At 37.6% G+C, this 26,745-nt stretch overlaps 1 long non-coding RNA gene across 2 annotated transcripts in view; it reads left to right on the forward strand.

Moving 5' to 3' along the window:
* The window catches only part of LOC134486802 (uncharacterized), a 71,432-nt gene extending 47,208 nt beyond the window's left edge, over positions 1–24,224 (forward strand). For both annotated transcript variants that reach the window (XR_015686029.1, XR_015686030.1), the window contains exons 2-3: positions 22,663–22,737; positions 23,548–24,224. This is a non-coding gene — a long non-coding RNA (uncharacterized LOC134486802). The remainder of the gene's footprint in view (positions 1–22,662; positions 22,738–23,547) is intronic.
* The last annotated feature ends 2,521 nt before the right edge of the window (positions 24,225–26,745 follow it).

The following is a 26,745-nucleotide window of genomic DNA, read 5'->3' on the forward strand; positions in this document are numbered from 1 at the left end:
CTAGATACTATTGAGCTGAACTGGATTTCCTGGCTGCCTACCAGCACAGCTATACAGATCAAGCTGTTTAAAAGCTTGCCAAATTATAACATTAACCTTGGAAGAGAGATACAGGGCAATTTCAAAATCTTATTTTGACCATTACTATATATTACTGAGAAAACAAATGGCAGTCTTTTCCCTGGACATGTATTTCTTGTTTGCTCATGCTAATTAGTAGGTTTTGCATAAATGCATAATGTGTGTTATTCAATGTATGCAGGTCTCATTTCTCATTAATATTAGTAAATATTTCCACATGCACACAGATTAACTACCTTTGACCAGGCTAATTGTGAGAGCTTTGCCTCCTTTCTTCTATTTAAGTATATATTGAGTTATAGAATGTATCAGTCACATCTGTAAATCATCTGAGCAAGCATTTTAATTTATGAGTTGGGGAACTGAGACAACATCACCAGTTACACTCCTGGGACCTGGGCTTCCAGAATGACTACATTCCCCTTTGAGGCAAGGGGAAGGAGGAATGTGGTGAGGAAATGGGGGGAAGGGCAGAAAAGGGAACAACAGCTAGAATGTAAGTAAATAAAATAATTAATTTTAAAAGAATCATGTAGTGCTGAGGAAATGGTTCTGTGGGTAAAAGTGCCTCTATACACACCAAACAGCCTGATTTTAGAGCAGAGAAAACTAGATGAGCTACCATTAATATTTATAATCCCTGTGTAACTGTGAATTTCTGTGGGGAGATAGGAGGTAGACATGGAAAATACCCAAAAGTTCAGAGTCCAGCTAGCCTAGAGACCCTGTCTTAGGCAAGGTAGAAAGGGAGAACCAACTCTTATTTTCTGAATGCCACACTGATGCCATCAATGCTTGATTGTATTCACATATAGGTAAGCAAACATACACATATAAACATATCACAGACCGAGATACACATACAAGCACACAAACACACACACACCACACACAGAAATGCATATTCACAATGAAGTTCTCTTACAGTGGCATTAAGGGACACTTTAGAATATGCATTCACCTAAGTCAACCTGCGCTATCCCCATTTATTTTCTCTCTGTTCACTGCTGAGAAATCAGAATAGGGAGTTAGAATTAATATTTTGTAATGATTAAATGTATCAGTTTTGCAGTCAGACTGACCTGGATTTCACTGTCAGTTCTCAACCAAATTAAAGTCCATTAAAAAAAGTAGAAAATAACCAAGAACATTTTCAAAAATGAGAGCAATGAAGAACACACTGACATACCAATTACAAAATGCATTACAAACTTGTAACACTGCAATGATGGAAATGAAGTAATTTGGATCATATCAGGGGCCAGCTTGTCTGGAGCAAGAAAACACTGCACAGTGGAAGACGCTGAGCTGAGGGTCATGCCTTTCTCCCCAGCTCATGGGAGGTAAAGGCTGAGTGATCTGGAGCTCAAGGTCATCCTTGGGTACACAAGGATTTTGAGGTTAGCCTGTACTACATAAGACCCTGTCTCAATTTTAAACCAAACCGATCAAGTCAAAACACAAGGAAACCTAGAAAAACCTTAGGAGAATGTAGATATCTAAAATTTTGTTGATAGCAATTCCAGATAAATGAGGAAGCCTGAATTGTTCTGAAAATGGTGGGGCAAAATTGGCTTAGTGGAGTTAAAAATCTGATTATATCTATTTATCATGTTGTACATTTTACAATATTACAGCCATTTGAAACTTGGCATATGAAAAATTGAAGCTCAATAGAAAACTACAAAATTGAAGGTTAAAACTGATCTCATTTGGATTTTCATAAAATTAAGCATCACATTATTAAGTAAATAAGATATTTAATCACAGAAAAACTTTATCTACAGTTTTTGTTTTACATTTTCTTCTAACCTGGCTGTAACAGCTTAGGGAAATGAATTCAATTTGATGAGGGTTAAGCAGTTCTTGAAATGTCTTATCTGTTGGAGACATTGTGGTGCTCAGAATGGTCTTGAACTAGTCATTCTAGACCAGATTTCTTTCTGTGTGGAGTCACTGTTCAGTGAGTTGGATGAATACTAAATTTTTGACAGATCCTCTGATTCCTGAGCACAACTGGTGGGGGAGATTACATTATTTCTGTCCCAGTGATAGTTCCTCTGGACTTTCAGATTAATTGGATTTAGGATTAGTGTGCAGCTAAACCCCTAAGCATGTTTGTAAGGGATTCTCTGTGCTACTTCAATTGAAGTATGATGACCCACCCTAAACATGGATAGCTACATCTTGGGTCTGGACAACCTAAGAAGAAGAAAGCAAGATAAACAATGCTATTTATCTTTCTCTGCCTCCAAACTTTGGGTACAAAATATTTACCTTAATCGCTCCTCCTGCATGACTTGCCTTCCAATATACACTGTGTCTTCAAGCAGAAAGCACAAATGAAGCCTTTATTCTTTAAGTTGCCCTATTCAAAGAATTTTGCCACAGCAACAGGAAAAATAAGAATTTATCTCCTAAACATTTATTTTATCACATACTTCTTTCCCATGCTCTGGGATTGCAGTGAAGCACGTGACAGATAAATAATTGCTATACTTAGCATTTGAAATGTCTAAAAATTATTAGTAAAGACTGTGGCTATCTCAATGTTCAAATAGAACTTCAAATCTAGTTCATACCACAGTTGGCAAGACAATTGATCTTCATCACTTTGTTCTCACGTGGAGCTCTGAAAAATACCAATCACAACGTATCACTTGTCTTTCTCCAGCCCAAAGAATCTATGTGAGAAAGAAAGCACAAGGGCGTTTCATATTATTTTAACTCTAATGTGTAAGTTGATGTTGCAATACTCTGCTCTATGCACTTTGTTAGAAGTAACTTGGTAAATCCATTATATGTTCAAAGAAAATAAATAAACCTTCAGTTAAGAGTCAGGACAAAGAATCAGCCTCACTTAAGAACTCAGAACAATGACTATGATGAATTATAAGCTAGTAATGTGCCTCAAAACAAGAAGGGGAAGCTGGGGAGATAGCAGAGTGGTCAAAAACATCTGCTGTTCTTGCAGAGAACAAACCAAGTTTGGTTCCCTGAATCTATCCCAGAAAGAGCAAAAAGTGTTTGTAACTCCAGCTCTGGGGATATGACTGTCCTGTGAGAGCTACAGACACCTGCACAAATAACTAAATGTATGATTTAAAATAATAAAAACAAATCTCTAAAAAAAGTATATAAAAGGAATAGTCAAAACTAATGAGCCAAATGGAGTAAGGAAGTAGATTAAGGTGACTACACATGTAGTCATGCTGCTGCTTGAATAAATTGCTCAAGATTGCTTCCCTCTCTATGAAATACCCCTCCATAAGTTTTATAGAAAGCCACTGGGAAGAGCAGTATAGTGGCATCCCTCCTAGAACCCCTGCTGTTCTGGGGAATCTTTCTCACTTTTCCTTAGTAGATATACATTTGTTCTGCCTTTTCCCTGTCTACATTTCTTGGCACATGACAACAAACCTGAAGATAGTGGCCCATGGTGACTTTGAGTTATGTTGATTGTTAAGCACCTTGGGACTGCCAGCAATGAGAGGCTCATTAAATAACAACAAAAACATGAACAATTGGGATCATATGGGATATTTATACCTGGGAGGAGGCATTCCGAAGGAGCCATTACCTTAGTATCTACTGCTGCCATCCAAATGTCCCACCTCATTCTTTTTCTGGTGTTGGGTATTTTACAACTTTTAGAAAAGTATGATGGCCTTTTAACCGAAGCAACCAGTTTTGAACCATAGATCAGTAATTCAGCATAAACTGCTACTTCTGGCCTGCCTTTGGATTGAAATCACAATGCAATTATGTAAAAGTTCAATGTTCTTCTGGTTAACCACATCATAGAAATCAGCATTGGGCCTGGGTGGCATCGCAGAAAAGCAGAGTTGAGTTGAGCTTAGTGAAAATTTGTTTGTAATGAAAGACATGGCATCAAAAAGAGCTTGTAGAAAGCCCCTGATATTAACTCCAACCCCATAAACAGAGTACTTTGATCTCAGAGTAAATAATTTTTGTTCAAATAAACTCATTTCATTCCAACATGAGTCTAAAATAACTGTTTTCATTTTTAAACCTCAGAGGGGTAAAATAGACTGTGGTTACACCTAAATCTAGATGGCTAATAGATAGTGATAGAGACTGTGAAGTTTCAGAAGCACACCTAGTTATAGTATCTGAACAAAGATCCAAGAAAAAACTATATGAATATCATGTTAGACATGTCTGAATCTGACTATTGTCTACAGTGTGGGCACATGTGAAACCACAGGCCTGAAGAAGGTGGTATCAATTGCATATCCCTTTAGCTCCATAATAGGCTTTTGAGGTAGGGTCCACACAGAGATCCAAGAACTTATATGCCTCATTTGAAGACATAGGCTCAAAGAATAAGGCTCTATCTTCTGTACCCAGGATTTTACATAAAAGAACAACACAATATTTATAATTCTGGCATCTCAGCCAACAAAGTCTTTTTTGTAACTGTGAGTCTCTGCAACTGGTCAGTGGTCCAACATCTTAGCTACTTTATAGAAGCATACAAAGAAAGAACATAAAAAAACAGATTTGCAGGGATTATCTTGGATTCCATTAAGAAAGTACCCCTATGACATGGTCCACATTAGACTGTATCTCTTGTTCCTTTCCATTTGTGGTAGTTTAAATAAAAAATGGCTTCCATAGGTTCATATGTAATGAATGCTTTGTCTTCAGGGAATATTACAAATTGAGGATAAGTAGATGGGGCTATGTTGGAGGAAGTGTGTCACTGGGGATGATCTTTGAGGTTTCAAAACCCATGCTAGACCCAGGCTTTCTTCCTCTACCTGCTTTCTTTATGAGTGTTGCCTTGGCTCTCATATCTATCTCTTCAAAGCAATGCAACATCAACTAAGATAGCTTTTTAACTCAAAAATAGGAGCTATCACAATTACCCTCTTAATATTTACTTCACCATATTAAAATTGGAGATACAAGAGGTTTGCATGGTAGAAAGGAGAGAAAAATACTTTATTCTGCTTGAAAGAATTGAACCTACATCAGGTCCTGGATGGAGACATGGTGTTCTGATTTTCTTCACAGAGTAAAGCATTAGGTATTATTGTCTTCTGCTTTAAGAGTCAATACAGCTAGGCTTATCAATCAGCTGCTCATGAGTTCATCTCCTCTAAAAGTGATTCACCAGAGAAGATGCTAGGAAGTTGGTGGTGGTCTTACTGAGCTATGCCAAAATTACAAATGAACATCTTTCCACAATGTCAGAATTTATTGAATAATAATTACTTCACAATGTACAGAAATCGAAGGATTTTTACCAAATAATCCTTGCCACTTTAATGATCTGCCCTAGGCAAGAGAAGCTTCTTTTTACCATGATATTAATTATTAACATCTACTCCCAATTCACACACCATGCAGCACATAGTAAATATGTCTATATATCTATGTATGTATGTGGTTTAGGAATAAACACAAGTTAAAAAGGCCATGGTCGAGTTTAAAAGACTTCACAGTTGGAAGCAAAGAAATGCAAATACAGTATGTATTGACAGGAGACTGAACATAAGTTAGCCTCAGGGAAAGTTAGACCTCCTCAGAGTCAATTGAGAAAGAACATTTCCTTAGTTTCAGAGAAGAAGTTGTAAGCTGGATTCAGAGAAGTGAGCAGGTGGATAGCCAAGCAAATGTCAGCTGAGTGAGCCATATTAGCAAAGAAGCAGGAGAACAGATCTGAAATTAACCTCCAGGGATATTGGGAGTTCTCTTTCTGTCTTCCTCGATGCATAATGCGTATCAAATGATAGATCACTAGGGCTTTGATAGCATGATATTAGTCCACCGCTTCATGAGGACCAGAGGACCAATTCACACACTCTTCTCTGACATATTTGATATGTTGTTTGGTCTATTTGGTGTTCCTGATATAATTTTAATTTGCCTATATTTCTCAACAGTCTCAGTTCACCTTTATAAATTAGCAGGATAAAGTTCTTTGTACTCCAAGGGGCCAGCAATTTGTTAGTATTACCTGGGTGGGGCCAGATGAATGGTGCTACTCACAAGCTCACCAAGTCTCACTATCACCCTCTATTCTTAAAATGGAATCCAAGACTATGTCAAAAATGGAATCCCTTGAGACAATGTGCAGCATTAGGACAGAAAGGTTTTTGCTAGCAAATAATTACCCCTCTAATGACATAATACACTTGAGGTTTCAAGAAAACACATCCATACCCATAAGTAGTTTATACAGCCTCTCTCGGCAGTACCATTTAACTCATTCACTTATCCTATGTTCTAACTCAGAAATGCCAAGAGTAACTTTCTTTTTTCTTTTTTACTTTCTATTCTAGCCCCTCCCCCAACCAGATACTAGACAAAGGCCAAAGCATGCATTCCCCGAGACTTAAAATTTTCTCCCATTTTCTCTGCAGTCTTGTTCTCTTTCTAACATGTGCTTGCTTTCGTACCTGCATTGCCGAACATTTTCAGATTCACCTTAACTTGAAAAGGTATTTTTCTCTCTTCTTCATCTGTTTCCTATTAGTAGCTGTGGAGTTCTACAGTTTTTCTGCTCTTTTGTGTATCTCTTAGACGATGGTAAAATTATCATCAAATTTCCTCTTCAATTTATCTTAAAATACTTTTATTAAGGGAACAAACTCAAAAGGGAATGAGGATTTTGCTGGTATCTTAGATACTGTTCTATTTCTGTTAAGAGAGATCATGACAAGGAAATTTGTATGAGAAAATCACTTAATTGGGAGATTGCTTCCAGTTTCAGAGAGTTAGTCCTTGGCTATCAAGGCAGGGAGCATGGCACGAGGTAGGCTGGCATTGCTATAGAGTAGTAGCTGAGGGATTATATACTGATCCACTAGGAGCAGGCAGAGAAAATGATACTGGGCCTAAATATGTGTTTAAAACCTCAAAGCCACCCCTAGTGACATATATGCTCTAACAGGGCACACTCAATCTTTCCTAACTGGGAATTAAACATTCAAATATATGAACCTTCAGGAGCCATTTTCATCTAAACTACCACAACTGGTAGCCAGCTGATAATTCTAATGAGAAAAAGAACAGCAATCAAGGGCAAGATGGCTCATGTGGACAAGATTTTTCCTACTGTTCTTATGAGTAGAGGTGAAAGGAGAAGGAAATTGCCAAGAGCAGGAATTGGGTGGATCTTAACCCTGTCAGATTGGTGGATTGTTATATAACATGGTGTGAACCTGTGCTTAGCTGTAAAGGACATACATCTCATAGATTTATGAATGCATGCATCTCATCATTCATATATCTGAAATAGCAAATACGAGCTTCCCTTTGACTTGTTGCTTCATGGCTACATTGTCTCTCACTCTGTATCTATCCTAGTTTAAACTCACCTTACATATCTTCTTACCAGGAAACGATTGATCTTGAATTGCTCTCAGGATGGAAGTGCTTGTTTTGGTCCTACTAAGAAAGGATGGACACTGAGATAGGGCAGTCATGTTATACTCAGAATAAAAAGCCCATCCTAGAGGATAGAGGTTAACTATTCACCATTGTGCTTATTAGGATTAAAGTCAGCTTCTGAGTCACAAGAACAAGCTCTTTTGTGTTTCAGAATTGTTGATGGAAGAAATTACTGCCAATAGGGGGCAGAAAACAATGCAAATTTATTCTTCTGTCTTCCATTAGGCCAGTTGTCTGAAGTGACTTTCATCCAATTGCGGACAGTCCACTTGTATTCCATTTGTCCATCTTTCCTACACGTCAGAACTACAGTTGTATGCCATTATCTTTCATCTTCACGTTTGAGATCAGCAACATGACATCTTCAGTCATGTTCACATTCTGTCATATCCCTGCTGTTTAAGTCTTTCTCCTATTCCTTTTTATAAGGACAGCTATACATTGGCTCCACCTGAATCATGCCGACCAATTTCACTCTTTTAAGTCTTAATCATACCAGTAAACCCCATTTTTATTAATAGTAGCCAGTTTTACCCATTAATCAGAATGTCATGAACACTTGTTGCAGGTGAACTTACTGACTTAACTCAGGAGTAAGAATGATAGATTCTCGTGGTCATTAAAACATCCACTAAGATGAACTTCGTGGACCATGAAATGTGAGTTTTAAGAGGAGTCTTATTATATACAGAGAAACTATAAAAGGAGAAAATATGGAAAAAACTGTTGAGAGGACCCAAGAGAGAGTTTCCTTAAAGATTAGGATCCTGAGTTATTGAAGGGGTTCTTCAAAAGAAATGTTTGCTTTTTAAGGGACACTTATCTATACATTAGTCTTTTTCACTAAGGAAATAAATTGTTCTTTGAAGTGCTTACACTGTGATAGTTGATGTGTGCTATTCACCACAGCTGACCCAAAGTGTACGGTGTCCATGAGTCTCTCCATCCATGTGACAAGACTGGGTTATCCCCATACTCTTTAAAGGCCAGTGAAGTGTCTTCCTACATATAACTTTCAGGCAGCTGTGGTCATTAGATTGCTGTGAACAAGATGAGAAATTAAACATGTCAAAAATTTAAGACATGAACCAGTGTCCCATGCCAAAAAGTTTCTGGCATTTTGGGCCTCCATCCAAGATAGAACTTCTAGCCAAGAGAGGACTGCCAGTAGAAACAAGGACTTTCTGGGCTTCTGGCCAGGACAGAACAGGTTGATTTAAACATCCTCACTCCACTGTGCTAGAAAGTAAGAGACAAAGTAAAAAGAAATCCTGACGTAGCAAGAGAGAAAACAAACAATTATAATGCCCTAAACCTGTGGTTCTCTACCTCCCTAATGCTGTGACCCATTCATATCTTATGTTATGGGGATCCCTAGCCATGAAATTCTTTTCCTTACTACTTCACAGCTGTAATTTTGCTACTGTGATAATTGTAATGTAAATGTCTGGTATGCAGTATATTTGAAACACCACCCCTGGAAAAAGTTTGTTCAACCCCAAAGGATTGCATCTCACAGATTAAGAACCACTACTCTAAACTAAGTTTAAAGGGTATTCCCATACTATACTGTGGCAAGAGCACACTTAATGGTATCTTAAATAAGGGACTTTCTAAACTCTTCAGATTTGTTTTCTAATGTTTAATTCATTTCACACTTTCAAGATCCAATGAAGCTACCAACTCTTTTTTAAGTCTAAAGTGCTTTAGATTAAAATTTAAAAGCAGAGGAAATAAGCAGGACAGGTTGGGCTGGAGGGAAACCAGGGACCTAGATGCATTGTGGGAAATGATAGGTTTTTGCAAGTGGAGAGTACACAGGGTTCAATGACTCCAGGTACACAAATTCCAATGTCTGTATGTCATTCCAAAAGATTTCTTAGGTCAATATAAGACGAGGAGTTGTAATTTGGGTCTTAAATTTCTCCAAACTCATTTGCTGGGAGCTTGGTCTCAGATGGGGGTGCTATTAAGATATACTAGAAAGTTTAAGAGGAGAATTTTATTTGAATTTGTTTGAAATAAATAGGTAATGAGATATGACTTTGAAGGGGTCTGCAAGCTGGCTGATTCTTGTAACACCTTGACAGACACATTCAAACCACATCCATGAGTCCCTTGTCGAGGCAGAGGCTGGGTTAAGTCTGTGCTAAAGAAGTTCCTGCCACATCCTGAAAACCTACAACGCCAGAAGCCCTATTGCTTTTGAGATTTGAACCCTAGTCCCTAGCCCCTAAAGTAATTCCTCTTGGAATTTGAAGAGAAGTCTCTCTCTTTCTTTCGAAGATCTTTTCTTACCCTCACACCTGAGTAGTGAATGTCTCTGTCTCCTAATTACTCACTCTGAAGAGTAATTTCTCAGCTCCTTTCCACATATTTGATGCTCTTCTCTCTTTATAGTAAAGTGTGGTCTATTCTTCTATGAGCCCATTGTTGTTTCGGCTACATTTTTTTCCTGCAAACTGATCTGACATATTATGAGAGCTGTTTTGAATTTCTTGCTAGGATGTAACTTTTCTCTGGCTGGCACCAGGATTCCAGCGTTTCCCTTCCAGGGGAAATTCAAAGTTCTTGGGGACTATAGTTTTAACAGTCTGATTGCACAAGGAGGGACATGAATATCTTTACTCTTGAAAGGAAAAATTATAGCCATAGAAAGCTACAGGAGCTGCTCAATGGTTAAGAGACACTGACTAAATCATTCATGTTGAATACTTACCCTTCCAAATGGGATGGTTTCCCATGTAATCATTGTCCACCCCCGCTTTGGAAATGCTATTTTGTTTTGTTTCTTCTATACCTGTTGTAATTTAAAATTTGTAGGTTTCAGCTTACAGAAAACTAAATCACCTTCATTAAGATGCTCATTAAAGGCAACTGTAGATGCAATTCTACTTTAAACACTAGATAGTTGCTATAATTATTCAAAGTGGCATTTTTCTTTTCTTTTCTTCTCTTTCTATTATTGTTACTGGCATCTTTAAAAGTGAGTTCCAGGAAAAAATCTTACCTATGTTTTCACCACCAGAACTTAACATCTGGACAGTGCTAAGCACATATAGCAGGCTCAGTAAATTTTTGTTGAAAACAAAATCAGGTAACCAAATAAAGAAAATGCCCAAAACAGAAATCTAGAAATCTCATGGCTTCCATTCTCACACGCTGTGACTACATCCTCTACAATAAAACCACATGGCTCAGAAATAAATTGTTTATTATTATTAAAAGTGTTATTAAGCATTTATATTAAAGAACAGGAGGCAGTGGTAGGGACACTTTTAGATTTTGTAATTTAAGCCCTCTGATAACCCAGTGTCTATTAACCGGAGTTTTGTAATTGCTATGAGAAAATAAAAACATTTGCCATTCTCCTAGAATCCAGGCACCTAAGGAGTCTGTTAGAGGCTAATAAATGTACACAGGAGCTCCTTGGTAGGGTGGATGTCTCTTTCTGTACTATGAAAGTAAAGAAAGAGATACAAAGAGTGTGTCTTGATTAGTGATTATCTGACTGCCATAGTTAGGGCACCATGAACAGACACTATGACCAAGGCAACTCTTAGAAGGACAACATTTAACTGAGGCTTGCTTACAGATTCAGATGGTGGTTGGTCCATTATCATCAAGGTGGGAGCATAGCAACATCCAGGCAGGCATGACGCAGGAGGAACTGAGAGTTCTACATCTTCATCTGAAGTGCCCTAGGAGAAAGAAGACTGATTCCCAATGGGTTAAGAGGAGGGTCTCAAAGCCCACCACCACAGTGACATACTTCCTACGAAAAGGCGACATCTATTCCAACAAGGCCACACCTCCTAATAGTGACATTCCCTGGGACAAGCATATTGAAACCACCACATTGACCAATAATCATAAAGATGTAGAGGTAGGCAATAAATGGCTATTAGAAGAGATAGCAATAGGTCAAGAAGATTTATTTCTGGACTTGGGACTTTGCACCAATCAGTCAGTTAGATGTTGAAATTGCAGATTATTTTCATGTACTTTTGTTTACATTCTCTGTTAAAATATGCTAACTGCAGATCGTCTGAGAAGGCAGATTTGGGAGTGGCAGTTTGCTGGCTTACCAGAGTTCCTGCCTCTGAATATAGTATGGTCCAGAGATTCAATTCCTGTCTCCGCTTCTTGGTGTTTGTCATCACAGGCAGCATGGATTGCCAGGTTCCAACTGTAGAAATTAGATTAATGGGGTTAAAATGGGTTTCTTCATAGATTGTGTTAGAAGGTGTGAGATAATTCCCATGCATCAAGTCTTATAGATATCCATGAGCTGAAGGTTAGAACATGTGTAACTTTAGCTGTGAGTTAAAATAAAAAAGGCTTTTACTGAAGGGGTCCCTCATTATCTCCAGACAATACATTCAAATCCCGAAAGAGAGAAAATCTGGAAGATTCTTTATTTTGAAAGAGAAATGATTTGGGGCTTCTGGGCTATAAAATTTTTATGCATTATAGATTAGGTAGAACTTATTCTTTCTTTATTTGTTTATTTATTTGTTTGCACTTGTTTGCTTTGTTTTTGTCCATAACCACTCTCTTGATAGACGAGAGTTAAAACCACTTTTATTTGTTTCTGGGAAATCAACTTCCACACTTCTACCCTTAAATTTATGTTACACATACTAACTTTGCAGGAGAAAGAAAAGCAATACTCTCACAGCTGAGGGGAAGGGGTACAAGCCAGTGGTCATTGCTTCTTAGCAAAATGAGTTTCCGAGTGCAGGCTTCCAAATCTTACATGGTTTGTGTTGTCCCCTTAGTTATGATGTTCTTTGCCTTGCAGCACTGTTTTCCTTATACCCAGGAATATGCTATGATATATTCTCTTGACTAGGCTTACTGTAAAAACGCTTTGTTCTCAGTAGCTCTACTCCAAAGCTCTCATTCTTACCTTTGCTCTCCCACATTCCTACTCTTCAGATTTGCCTACAAACTAAGATAGAGAACAAAAACTGAAACCATACTATTGCCTTGAGTTTTATAAAATTTTATACTTTCTATCATAAATATTATCAAGATACATTAGAACATTGGAAGCCAGGTAGAATGGTACATCCATATAATCTCAGCTACATTAGAGGTTGGGGTAGGATTACATGTTCAAGGCCAACCTAAGAAAATTAACAAGACCTTGTTTCAAGATAAAACTTTAAAAAGATTAGGCATCTCGCTCACTTATAGAATGTTTGTCGAGTATATGTGCAAAGCCAGAGTTCTAGCCAGTACTGATAAAAAGAAAAGAAAAACACTCATTAGGATAAATCTCAAATATTTTTGTGGTAGTGCTATGTTACATAAGTATTTAGAAATGCTTGACAGTTAAGAATGGACTTTTTTCTCATAATGAGCTTTGGACTCCCATCTCCTATATTAGTAACACACTAAGGATTTTTCCTTTACGTGTGTGTGTGTGTGTGTGTGTGTGTGTGTGTGTGTGTGTGTGTGTGTGTGTCTAGACCCAAAGTTTACATCCAGTGTTTTGTTATTCATTCTCTGTTCTTTTTCCCGAGGCCAAATTTTTGCTGAACATAGCTTGTCTCTTGTCCTGCTGTCCTATAAGTTGGGATTCAAGGTCAAACATGTCTGTCCAGCTTGTCTGTGGGATCTGGGAATACAAGCTCTAGCTCCCACTGTACTATCTCTGCAACACTACACTAAATTTCAAAGAATTGCCCCTCCTTCAGATTTAGTATTCCTTTGCAAGCAAGGAAGATGGAGGGAGCAGGGCTCTGTTGAAGACCACTACGGGAAGGGAACGTTTTTCCTCGTAAAGTATAGCTATTTTATAGACTTTCATTTTCTTCTTTTATTTATTTTAACCCACTTGGTTATAAGATTGTTTTTATTTTTGTTGAAAAAGTGAAGCAACAAATCTGAGTAATAACACTGACCATAGTCAGGGGCATTTTTGGACATAGGCCCAATTTTGGACATAGGCCCAAAATTAAAATCTGTCCAAAGATCACAAGGCTCCCATTTAGCAGAGGTTTCCTGGGAAACAACAAAAACATACTACTACCTTGCCTTTAACTCAAAGCTCAACCAAATGAGATTGATCACCTGAATAGAAAAGCATCCTTAAGGAAATATACTTGCTGCAGAAACTTCAAGTAAGATTTCAAAGTAAGTTTGCATGATGGTCTTTCCTGTTGCTGACTATTCTCACCCCTCACCCCATTATTGTGCTTTTGTCACTGTACCTTTAACCATCACCCACTCTCATCCTTTAAGGGTGCCCCTGCTTATTTGTCATAAAGTCTATCTATAGCCTACATTACATTATCCATTTCTCATCTAAATTCTTCTCACAGTGATTACGGGAGAAGGGAACTGAGAAAAATCCAGAGACCTCCTAGTGCTGGAGTCATTTCAGTATAGCTAAATATTAGATAATTTTAGGAGGAATGCCATGGCAACCTCTATATTAATGCTTGGGGCTATGCAGCTGCAAAGGCATCTCCTGCAGGATGACCTAATTGAAGACTGCCTTAGAGACCTAGGATTGTTGACCCAGACAGTCCCGGCCAATTTGGGAACTGCTCTTTAGAAGAGATGCTTTCTTTGGACCAATGAGGGACAGGTGGACAGTATTAAAGGAGCTTGCATCAGTGTTCAGATAAGCTTGCTGGGGCATTTCTCACCTGTTTCTAGAATCTGTGTCATTGATTCTAGTACCAGCTCACCTCCAATCCCCAAGGGCAGGTAGGATCAGGTACTCAGTAGTCCAGGGCACTGGCAGCAGGTAATTTTATTCTACTTTGTGGCAATCTACTCTTTTGTTTGTAAAACACAAGTACTGAAGTGATGAGAGATACTGAGGAATTAGGATTTTATTCTCAAGTAGCATCAAGAATTAAGCAAACCTCAGGAGATAAATAAGTCCCCATAACACTTTTTTCATTTCTGACATCAATATCAAAATTGTTTTCCTGAAATTAGTCCACAATGACTAATTTCCTGAAATGTCATACCACATTGTCAAAAAAGCTTACCAGTCCTAAAACCAAGTTAGTGATGTAACTAGACCCTAAATGGTTGCACTAAGGGTGGGTTAAATGACCTCTGTCATGTAATGTGGATCCCATGTTAACCCAGCTGACCTCCCTTACTCAGAGAAAGTGCTACTCATATTAGGACAAGTTATAAAGTCTGGTCCAATTTATCTAGCTGAGGAAGAGTGACTGGACAAACAACCAAGGTCACGTTTTCACCAACTATGCTTCTTCACGCTGCAGAACCTTTTCTTTCTATAAGAGACTCATGAGGAGATGAACTCTTTTGTCTCAATATGTGGTGTTGTGAAGTGCACATTCCCTTAGACTCCTGCTGTGTTGCTACCTTCATGAATAGGCCTCTGGCCTGAAATACAATTTGACTTAGTACCTCTCTTGAACCTTTTCTCCCACACTAAAGTCAAACAACCAAGTTCAACAATTGAGGGGAACAATTCATAGCACTAAGGAAACTTCTTACTTATGATTATAATCTGCTTACTATCCCTGTGATGGCTGCTTTTCTTTCTTTCTTTGATGGTGATAGGTAGATAATCAGATATTATCAGGCTTCAAGGTCACTAGAGATGGATGTCTGCCTCCTAGGTACCAGCAGGTTTGAAAAACACCAACTGAAACTGTAGAATCTTATTATCACTCAAAAGAATAAGATCTGAGTCTTCTTTTGCTGTACCTGGAGACTTGACATTGGCAAAACTAACTAGAAGGTCATAAGATTGCTATATAGTGCAAGGCTTTCTGGTAAGGAAAAAGGACACCCCACTGTCCTCTCTCTTAAAAGTTGTCAATCCCCCAAACTTGAAAATACCTCTAAGAGAAAGTTTCCCAGGCTAGGGACTTTAGAAATAGTACAAAATCCTAAAATGCAAGTAAGTCATAGTCAATTCTCACTCTTTAAGATCACTGTACTTAACTCCGCCGTAGACTCCAACGATCTTCTATCAGTCTCTCAGTGTCTCATCCTTACACAGAGATAAAGACCTGCGAGTTAGATCAGAGTGAGGCTCTGCTGACAAGAAGGTTCAAGGAGATCCAGGTCATGACAGGACATCAATTCATGATGTGTCTGTAAGAGAGTGATGTTTTAATTTATGGATTAAGAAAAGAAAATCACTTACACTAGACATCATTTAGTTTTTTATATTTTTGAATTTATTTAAAAGATTTATTATTTTATGTTATGTGAATGATTGCATGCCTGACTGAATTTTTATCAGATGGATGCTAATCATTCCATTTGGGACCAACTATAATACCAAAAAAAGAAAAAGAAAAAAAAAGGTTGGGGGGATTATAGCCTCCTTCAGTGGAATATCCATATTCCCTTGCCCTCTCATATTAGCTTTTGGATCTCCAACCTTTTGACTCCAGAACTTATATTACAAACTCTTTTAGAAGCTTAACACACTAGATGAGGAGCGACAGCCCCACACTCCATGAACCCCATCCATGTGCCTGGATTGTCCCACTGGCTTTTCTAGTTTTTTCAGAGGGAAGACTGCATTTTATGGGACTTTAAACTCTCAAAATTGTATGAGCCAATTTCCATATAATGCTGTCTTTTATATTTACTTCTGTTTTTCTGTAGAACTTCCACAAGGGCTCAGATAAAAATAACTGCAAAATAAATGTAGAACTTTCAACATCTTTAGGATGCTCTATATCCTCCTGGCATGAATGTGATGATGCATACATAGTGAGGTCAACTTGTCAAGTTTAACTGAGCTTGCATGCTTCCTGTGAGACTTCATTACTCACCTGTGATAAACTGACCTGATTGGACTCAAATTTAAGCACCTTTACTTCAGAAGTAGTACTGATATCAAATGATCCAAAGACCTGAATCTCTGAGCGCTTTATTGATTACCATGGTAGGAATGTGAGGTGTCTGGTCATGTGACACACATTCTGGGCGCATAGAAGGATGAATGTTGAGGGTCAGCTTAGTGTCTTTCTGGTTCCAGATCTTAGCTTGTGGGATGTTACTGCTCACATGTAGGGTGCATAGTCAATGTCTGATGAATAATAAATAAAAATGGAATGCTCATACAAAAGTCTAGTATGCATCTGAAAAGGAATGAAGTATTGATTCTTGCTACGGCATGGCTGAATCCTGAAAAAACATGATCTCCCTGAAAGAAACCAGCTACATACATGTGAGTCTACTGATGAGAATCAACATAGCAGGCAGATCTCCACAGGTGCACAGTAAATTTCTTGTTCTTAATTCTAGGAGGAGAAGGATGGAAGGAAAATATAAAAATAAATTTTAGGATGTGATTGAAGACTAAAATTTTATAGTTGTTAGCAAGTCCTAAATGCTGACTTGGGCACTTGAGGAAATAGAAAACCTAAAAAGCATCAAGTAAAGAAAGATAGCATGCCATCTTTGGACAATTTCATTGATTAGAGACTGTTTATTGTATTGAGTTAAAATCTATTTCTCCAAGATGTTTCATTCTTCTTCCACTTCCCTGAATACAATGACTAAAGGTAATCCCCTTTGCCATTTAATAACCCATTAACTATTTGAGAACAGATAATTATTTTCTCCCTATTCTTCCAGATCAGAGATTTACAGCTGGCCCACTATTTCACAAATAGTTATTTAATAGTATTTGATAACTTGATTTGTTCTATCAATAATTCTCCTTCAACAGTCATTCTCCAAAAAAAAATTAATGCTGTAATTCTTTGATTATGCACACACTTTTCTATAGTCACCATCTTTGCAGCATGGAGTTGTAACTTCTGTTTTCCCTGTGACATCATGGCATCAGACTACAGCTTCTTGAATCCTTTGAGGGACTTTTCAGCATTTAAGACTGAACTGGGTGCATATTGTTTGTAAAAAAATCATTGAACATAAACCCAGATAGTAAATGTCTTAGAGTGTTAACTATTATTAATAATTATAAAAATTACCCATGTGATTTTTCTAGGAGAGTTTTTCCTAGCAGGTAGAAATTATAAAATATTATTGAGAATAAGAGATAGCTTGCCTATCAAGTTATTTATGTGTGAAAAATCATTATGTTTAACTACAGGGAATTAAATTGGCTAGATTCCAGAAAACTAAAGATTATGGAAGTTGGCAGAACATCAGAATAGAGGAGGATTGTAGCAGAAAGGTAAAGGGCAAAGAGTCAAACTTGTTTCTGGAAAAGGATTATCAGGAGAAAACCAACAAAGGAGGTGCAAAATGTTCAAGAATAATAAACTGTTTTCACATCTCCAGACTCAGGGCTATTTTCATTATTCTTTAGTCACAAACCACATATACCTCATCTCCCCCAGACCTCAGTCTGTGACCTGACACAGGTTGGGGAGCATCATTCAATCCTTTCCTAAGGCACTTTGTTCATTTATCTTACAAATCTCACCAGTGTATCTTGACTTCACTAGTAAGCAGGAATGTTTTAACATGTATCTTCAGAAATATGAGAGTTGTTTAACTAAGAAGTTAATGATCAATAAACAAAAGAATGATTCAGAAAACTGTGATTTCCCAAGATCTATAATCTTTTGCTTCTCTTATAATTTCTATATGGTGGTAGGTTTCTCAATATTTCATTTGTTTGTGCCATGAGTTGCTAACCTATTATGTTTTATAGTCTCTCTTCTTTCAGTAATATTCAAGTACTATACCAAGTACTTTGTGTCTTAGTACAGTTCTCCATTTCAGGGAACCTTGACATATAATGGACCAGTATGATATACTTCCTAATGGCCTTGTTTAAATTTTTTGCTCACTCCAATTAACTAATAAGTCTCTATTCTTCCTTGTGACAATTTGCTGTTTCATAATCGTTTCCACCACATTGTCTGTGTTATTGGGCTAGCACCATATGCAGAATATTGCAAAAGATAACTTCTGTTGTTCATCTTTTATGATCTCATATGGAAAATAGGGCTAAAATGTCTAGATCCCTGAAATAGTAGATATTAGTTAGAATAAAATAAATAGTCCCCATTGTATTAAAAAGATCACACAGGTTCTGAAAGTGAAAGTATACGAAGAGGAGCTAAGGCTGCTTGTGTTGAGGACTGTGTTAAACACCTGCAAACATTAGAACATGACTCGTCTCCACCAAAGTTCTTGTTAAGGATTAAATTGTAATTTGAGCGAAGTGAGAGAGAGGCCACTTAGGAGGTGTCTGGATTGATGGATTAATGGTTTCTTGTGGGAGTTTGTGGTCTGACAGTATTACATCAGTGTTTTAGTTACCAGACAGGTCTCTGTAAAGCTAGACTTCACTTCATGCCTAGCCTCTTGTTATAATATTTCCCTGTCTACAATGAGATAAAGAAGCTTAAGGCTCTTTCGTTTCTCATTCTCCAGAATCACTGCTTGGATTTACTTTTCTTCATGAGTTTTCCAGCCTTGTGTATGCTGTCACAGCCTTAAGACAGACACCAAGATGATGGGTCCGGTTTACATATCCAGTCTTTTAGTCTATGTCTTTTCATTGGGGAATTGAGTCTATCGATGTTAAGATATATTAAGGACTAGTGATGGTTTTTTCCTATTATTTTTTGCTGTTATTTTGCTGTTAATATGTTTGTGAGGCTATCTTCTTTTGTAATTGTTGAAATTAGGTTATTTTCTTCCTTTTTCTAGGGTGTAGTTTACCTCCATGTGTTGGAGTTTTCCATCTATTTTCCTTTGTAGGGCTGGATTTATGGAAAGATATTGTGTAAATTTGTTTTGTCTTGGAATATCTTGGATTCTCCAACTATGTTAATTGAGAATTTTGTTGGACACAGAAGCCTGGGCTGGCATCTTTATTCTCTTAGGGTCTGTATGACAACTGTCCAGGATTGCCTGGCTTTCTTAGTCTCTGGTGAGAAGTCTGGTCTAATTCTGATAGGTCTGCCTTTATATGTTACTTGACCTGTTTTCATTTGCTGCTTCTAATATTCCTTTTTTGTTTTATGCATTTGGTGTTTTGATTATTATGTGATAGAAAGACTTTCTTTTCTGGTCCTGTCTATTTGGAGTTATGTAGGCTTCTTCTATGTTTATGGATATCTCTTTAGGTTAGGGAAGTTTTCTTTTGTGATTTGGTTGAAGATATTTATTGGCCTTTTAAATTGGCAATCTTAGCTCTCTTCTATACCTATTATCCTTGGGTTTGATCTTCTCATTGTGTTCTGGATTTCCTGGATGTTTTGAGTTAGGAGCTTTTGGCATTTTTCATTTTGCATTTTCTTTGACTATTGTGTCAATGTTTTCTATGGTATCTTCTGCTCCTGAGATTCTCTCTTCAATCTTCTGTATTCTGATGGTGATGTGTGTATCTATGACTCCTGATCTTTTTCATAGGTTTTCTATCTCCAAGGTTGTCTCCCTTTGTGATATCTTTATTATTTCCATTTTCATTTTTAGATCCAGGAGTCCTTTGCCTGTTTGGTTTTGTTTTCCTGTAATTCTTTAAGAGATTTTTGTGTTTCCTCTTTATGGGATTCCACCTGTTTACTTGTGTTGCCCCATATTTCTTTAAGGGGGTTATTTATGTCCTTCCTAAAGTCCTCTATCATTATCATGAGATATGAATTCAAATCCAAATTTTCCTTTTCTGGTTTGATAGTGTATCCAAGGCTTGCTCTGGTAGGAGAAGTGGGTTCTGATCATGCCAAGTTGCCTTCATTTCTGGTGCTTATATTTTTGTGCTTTCTTCTTGTCATCTGGTTATCTCTAGTGCTACCTGCCCTTGCTTTTTCTGACTGGAGCTTGCCCCTTCTTTGATCCTTGTTGTGTCAGATCTCCTCAGAGTTCAGCTGTCTCTGTGATCCTGTGATTCTCTGATTCTATGTTCCTGAGATTCTGGGTGTGCCAGAACTCCTGGGTGTCAAGATCCCACTGGGATCCTGAAATCCTGGTGTGACAGAGCTCCTGAAATCCTGTTGTGTCAGAGCTCCTGGGAATAATGCTTTCTGTCTTAAAAAGGACTGTTAGTCATTGCACCGGGAGCTGTCCATGGTGCTTCTGAGTTCTAATTAGAACATTATAGAAGTGTGGTAACTGTTACTTTCCCATGTTGAATCAGGCTTTGTTATCTAATGTCAGATCAAGACATTAGTTTGAATTTTCGATTACAAGTTTAAACATGAACAAAAAGTTAATTGTAAAATTTTAGTAAAAGAGTAAGATCAGCTAGATCAATGAAACTTGGACGTAAGCTCACAGAGTTGTTACAGTTGTGAATGCCTTATTGAGTGTTGCTAATGTCCATATGTGGTTATGTGGGAGAATTTTCCTCTCTTTATATATCTTGCTAAATCTATACCTTGTTCTCTTCCCATATCTAAGGATGCAATCTTATTCTAAATATTTTCCTTGCAGAAGGAAATCTCATTGTACTTTATCCTAAAACTCAAGTGTTAGAATATTTAAATATAAAACTCAAGAAACAGATTTTTTTCAATTGTCAGATTAAAGATATACATGGAAGTTGAGCCTCATAAATGAGCATTTTTTTATTCAAATCTTATGACACCTTGAGTGAAGCTGAGTCACATGATTTTATAAAAAATTTGTATGTTATATATGCTAACATTACAAGGTTTCTAAGGGCAGAGGCCCATTTTTGTGTGTGTATGTGTATACATGTTAATGTCTGCAGGTGTTAGTGTGTTCAGATGCATGCATGTGTATAGATGTGTGTGCATGCATGTCTATGAGACTGCCTGTGGTGCAGAGGCCCAATGACAACTTTGATTATCATTCCTCAGGTGCCATCTACATTGTTTTTTCAGGTTTATCTTTTTTCAGTGGGCTTGGGCTTGCCAAGTAGTTTTAGCTCTCTGGCCAGTGAACCTCAGGATCTGCCTACCTTCAACTCCCCATGGCTGGAATTTCATGTATAAAATGCCTTGCTTTCCAGTTTTCTTTTTATTTTAATTGCTACACACCTCTTAAGAACTTTATACATAAGACTTATTATTCTCGTAACAATAAAAAATGGTGGAACTGGTTCCCCTGAGTATACCTTGTGGGTCAGTCATACTCTTGCTAGTTTCAGCTCCAGCAGGCCATTGGAACTAGTGCTATTTTATCTTAGTGGCTCTAAGCTGTCCTCAAGTACTCTGACTCTGGTGGTCTGCAGGAACCATTCCAGCTCAGCACCCTGCCAAGCCGTCCTGCCCTCAATCACAGCTCTTTTACTGTGCTATATTCCCAGCATCTAGCCCCTGGTCCCAGTCACTACCCCCTAGTAACTCTCTACCACTGCTCTGTTTATATTCCTAACAAATGCCTCCTAATAATTATGGTATAAACTCACAACAACACATTAAAATCAAGACTCAACTGTAACTCAACAATCAGATTTATGCGTTAAATTCTCAATCCACAATTCATCCACACAATAAACTCACAACCAATTGATAAGGATGTAATCTGCCCACGTAGATAACATATATTTGCCTACAGAAATCTATCCCAACTACCGTGGTCATTCAGGACCAGCTGGATCTGGGTCATACGTTCCCACCTCCATCTTCATTCTCCTTCCTTCTCCTTCTCTCCCATGTTACAAAAAAAAAAAAAAAAAAAAACCAACAACAACAAAAAACAAAACAACAACAACAAAAAAAACACCAAAAACTTTGTCCCTACTTTTCTTTTTTTTCTGTCCAATCATGGCTTTGACCTAACTGGTGCCAGCTTTCACCCTTCCCCTGCATATAGACATCAACCTACAACTAATAATCAACATGCTTTGAGAAGTTATTGTCAAATGACTTCAACTATAGCAAACTATGATTCAAACACAGCTTACAAAAAGACAGATAAAATTCTTCATATTTTAAGATATGCACTGTAGACAAAATGAGAACAATAGAGTGTTAAATATTTGAATGATGCAACATTTTTATTAAACACTGACATTTTTGTTTCTATCCCATACATGATTCTGTCTCCCTTTTCTCTCCCCCTCCTCTCTTCGACACAGATCACTCCCTCCCTCTGCCTTCCATGATTATATTTTTTACCATTTCTAAGTGGGATGGAAATATCCACACTTGGACCTTCTATGAGTAGTATTATGGGTATTCTTAACTTTTTGGCTAATATCCACTTATCAGTGAGTACATCTCATGCATATGCTTTTGTGTCTAGGTTGCACACTCAGGATGATATTTTCTAGTTCTATCCATTTGCCTGCAAAATTCACGATGTCCTTGTTTTTAATAGGTGAGTATTATTCCATTGTATAAATAAACCACATTTTCTTATCCATTCTTTGGTTGAGGGACATGTGGGTTGTTTACCAGCTTCTAGCTGCTGTTACAAATAAGGCTGCTATGAACATAGTAGACCATGTGTCCTTGTTGGAGTATCTTTTGAGAATATACCCATGAGCTGAGACTACAGGTAGAACTATTTCTTATTTTCTTAGGAAATGGCAGATTAATTTCCAGAGTGCTTGTACTAGTTTGTAATCGAAACAGCAACGGGGGAGTGTTCCTCATTCTCTAACTCCTCTCTAGCATGTCTTGTCACTTGAGTTTAGCCATTCTGACTGGTATGAGGTGGCCTCTTAGGGTTGTTTTGATTTGCATTTCCCTGATGACTAAGGATGTTGAGCATTTCTTTAAGTGCTTCTTGGCCATTTCATATTCCTCAGTAGAGAATTATCTGTTTGGCTCTGTGTCCCATATTCTTAATTGGGTTATTTGTTTGTTTGTTTGATTGTTTGATTTTGGAGTCTAACTTCTTAGGGAAGCCCAAAGAGCAAGGACAATAAATAGAAATATGCGGTAGTGTGATCTGGAGTGTAGGGGAAGCTGTAGAAAGTTCCAAACACCAGGATGTTAGAGGACACATAGTGGATCATGTGTCCTTGTTGGAGCATCTTTTGGCTTCCAGGACCCAATGGGGATGACTTTAGCTGATGAAACCCAAAGAGATCATGTGCAGCAGATAGACATGGCCTCCATTTGAGGCATCAGCTCACCTTCCCATCTTCAAAATTTTTTGACTCAGAATTGTTCTTGTCTAAAGGAAATTCAGGACAAAGTGGAGCAGAGACTGAACAAAAGTCCATCTAGAGTCCAGCCCAACTTGGGATCCATCTGATGCACAGGAACCAATCCCAGACACTATTACTGATGCCAAGTTGTGCTTGAAGAAAGGAACCTAGTATGGTCCTCTGACCGGCTCATCCAGCACCTGACTGAGACAGATGCAGATACAGCAAATGATTGGACTGAGATCAGAACCCGTATGGAGGAGTGAAGGGAAGGACTGAAGGAGCTGAAGGGGATTACAGCCCCACAGGAGGATCAATAGTATCAACTAATCAGTACCTCTTTGAGCTCCCAGAGACTGGGCTACCAACCAAAAATCATACAGCTGGTTCATGCCTTCCACTAGATATGTAGCAGAGGATTGCCTTGTCTGGCCTTAGTGATCCTTTAGAATTGTGATGTGATGCCTGGGGAAGGGGATGCTAACAGGGTGAGGTCTGACAGGGTGGGTGGGTGGTGGAGCACTCTCTTAGAAGCATAGGGGTGAGGGAATGGGATGAAGATCTCATGGAGAAGGACCAGGAAGGGAGCACAATTTGGAATATAAATAAATAAAATAATAAAAATTGACATTTAAAAAATAAAACAATAAAACACTTTGTGTGTGGCTTAGAGAATCTATCATTAAATATTTACCTAATAAAGTTCAAACTGTATTGCTTCAAAATGTTTTTTAATCATGTCTTTATTTGATTCATACTAACCTGAAAAAAGAAACATAAATAATAAGTGAATTGTACTATATTCTAGGCTGTAATATTATTCAGCAATAAAAAGAAATACACACATAGGTAGATAGTGAGAAATCTTTGCTAATTAAAAGTATCCCTACACATAACAAAATACTTAACTGTAAACCTAAGTATATGAAACTCCAGACATAATACTTTTGTTTTCTTTTATTTTTCATCTTCATGGTCTATATTTTGACAAATCATTGGGTTATTCAACTTGTATGTTAATATGAGTTGGTTTGTTGACAACTGTGAGGCAGAATTATATTATAGCACATATTTTACATGAAGATCATTAGGAAATTTTGTGTTCCAGTTGCTGAATGTCTAGTGAAGTGCTTGCACTGATATATCTACTATACATGGGACTTTGTCAAAATATAATATGGATTAATCTCTATTTGAATGATGCATTAAGGAAATAAGAATGAATAACTAACCATAGACCTCAGGGTTCAGGTGTTTGGCCTCTCATGATAAATCCTCTCATTCATTAGTAAGTCTGAAAATATCAATTATTAGATGTTAGGAACAATGTCAATAAATATACTTTTTTGTGTACCATCTAACATATCCCTATCTACTTGCTTATTTACCCCTCCTTAGTTCTGTCTATGTATTTTGCCATTCATTGGTTTTCTAGAATTATTGAGTCATTCTGATATTCCTCTTGGATGGGAAGGAGAGTATAATCTAGACTGTTCTGAAAATCAACATGTATAATATTGAATGCTCCAACAGACAATCTCTAAAACCATTAGGAATTTGGAGGGGAAACTGGTACAAGTACAGATATTTCCTTGTGCCTTGAGAAGCTGCTGATTTACATCCCAAAGAAATTTTTATTCCAATCCATTCTTAGGTTCAAAGCCCTATCACTTTGTTTTCTTTTCTAAACTATACTTCTATAATATAAGGAAACTCACTCTGGAGCTATTGAGGAATATTAATTAAACTTGTAGCTTCGGAGACCTGCTCTACTTGTCTGTATTTTGGAGGTTAAGAAATCAACTTCTGCAGCAGTTCTCATGTCCTTATGGCTTGTCAACCTTTTGAAAATAAAGAGAGAAGCACTCCTTTCATAATGCTTCAGGGAGTTCTGCTGAGAAGCAGTGCCACCAACTGTCTGCTTAGCTCTCCTACCAGCTGCCAATGTTGTACTTGTATGTTTGTAAAAAAAAATAAAAAAAAATAGCAAAATGAGGGTATGAAGGTAGAACAGAAAGAAACAATCAGTGGATGTATGGACAAAGATGTCTTCATGCTTCATGTATTCTGAGGCTAATTGTAGTACCTCTAGAAATATAGGAATGAAGCAGGGAAATGGAGAGGGAGGGAAGAGGGAGAGGCAGAATGAATGAAAGAAGATTTCTCAGGCTCAACAATTATGAAGTTAAATTGAGGACACATAATATCCATTCTGTTGCATTTCCAGCTCACAATATATTCCCTGAAAGAATCCACTAACTGATAACACTTATATTAAAAACATACATTGATTCAGTGTCTTCTTGATGCTATGACAAAGTCCTGTAGACATAGTGGCCTGTAAACAATGGGTATTCAGATATCATATATATGAATATATACATTTTTTAATGCTTTTGGAGGCAGAAAGTCTGAGATCAGGGCGCCAGCATGCTCAGAATCTGATGATGACATCTTTTTGACCATAGATTGTCAGTTTCTCATTGTGTCGTTGCAGTGCAGAAAAATACCATGAGAATGCTGAAGTTTCTTTTGAGGAGGTATTGATTTTATTTGGAAGGCTCTGTCCTTATCACCCAACCACCCTCTGCAGAGTCACCTCCTAATTCCACAACTTTAGGAGTTAGGATGTGAACATATAAAATATATAATATGTAAACATTCAATCCATAAATCGAAAGAAAGAATGATAGAGAAAGGAGAAAACAGGGGTTAAAAAGAGGAAGAGGAAGAGAAAGAGGTTAAAAGAAAAGGAAGGGAACAAGAAAGGAAGGCAAAGGAAAAATATTCGCAAATATTATGTCGCCTAAGCATAATTTTCTTTCTGGTTTTCTTAGCTATTTCTCAGCTTCTTCATCTGCTCTGTAAGCAAAAGCTCAAGGATCCAGGGAGAGTTGGAAGAGGTCATACTCACCCCTGCCCTTCACTGCACTGTAACATCACTGCTGAAATGGCCCTGCAACATGACAGACCTGATGGCTCTGCATGGGGAATGCTTACAACCAACTTTTCTTATAGTCTCTGCAAGAGGACTAATTCCCTGCCTCTTTCAAGGATCAGAAACCATCTGCCAGTGGGCTAAATGCAACCCCCTGGAGAGGTTTAGTTGACACCACATATTTTCTGCCTATTGTTACCATCTCTGTTTTACACAAAGCTTGAGCCAAATCTTTGTACTGCCTGTTTAATGTCTTGCATATTTGTATTTTTTATAATTCCGTTCTGGTGCC

Source organism: Rattus norvegicus, chromosome 4 (genome assembly GCF_021556685.1).
Source record: "Rattus norvegicus strain SHRSP/BbbUtx chromosome 4, alternate assembly SHRSP_T2T, whole genome shotgun sequence".
Classification (NCBI taxonomy): Eukaryota; Metazoa; Chordata; class Mammalia; order Rodentia; family Muridae; genus Rattus; species Rattus norvegicus.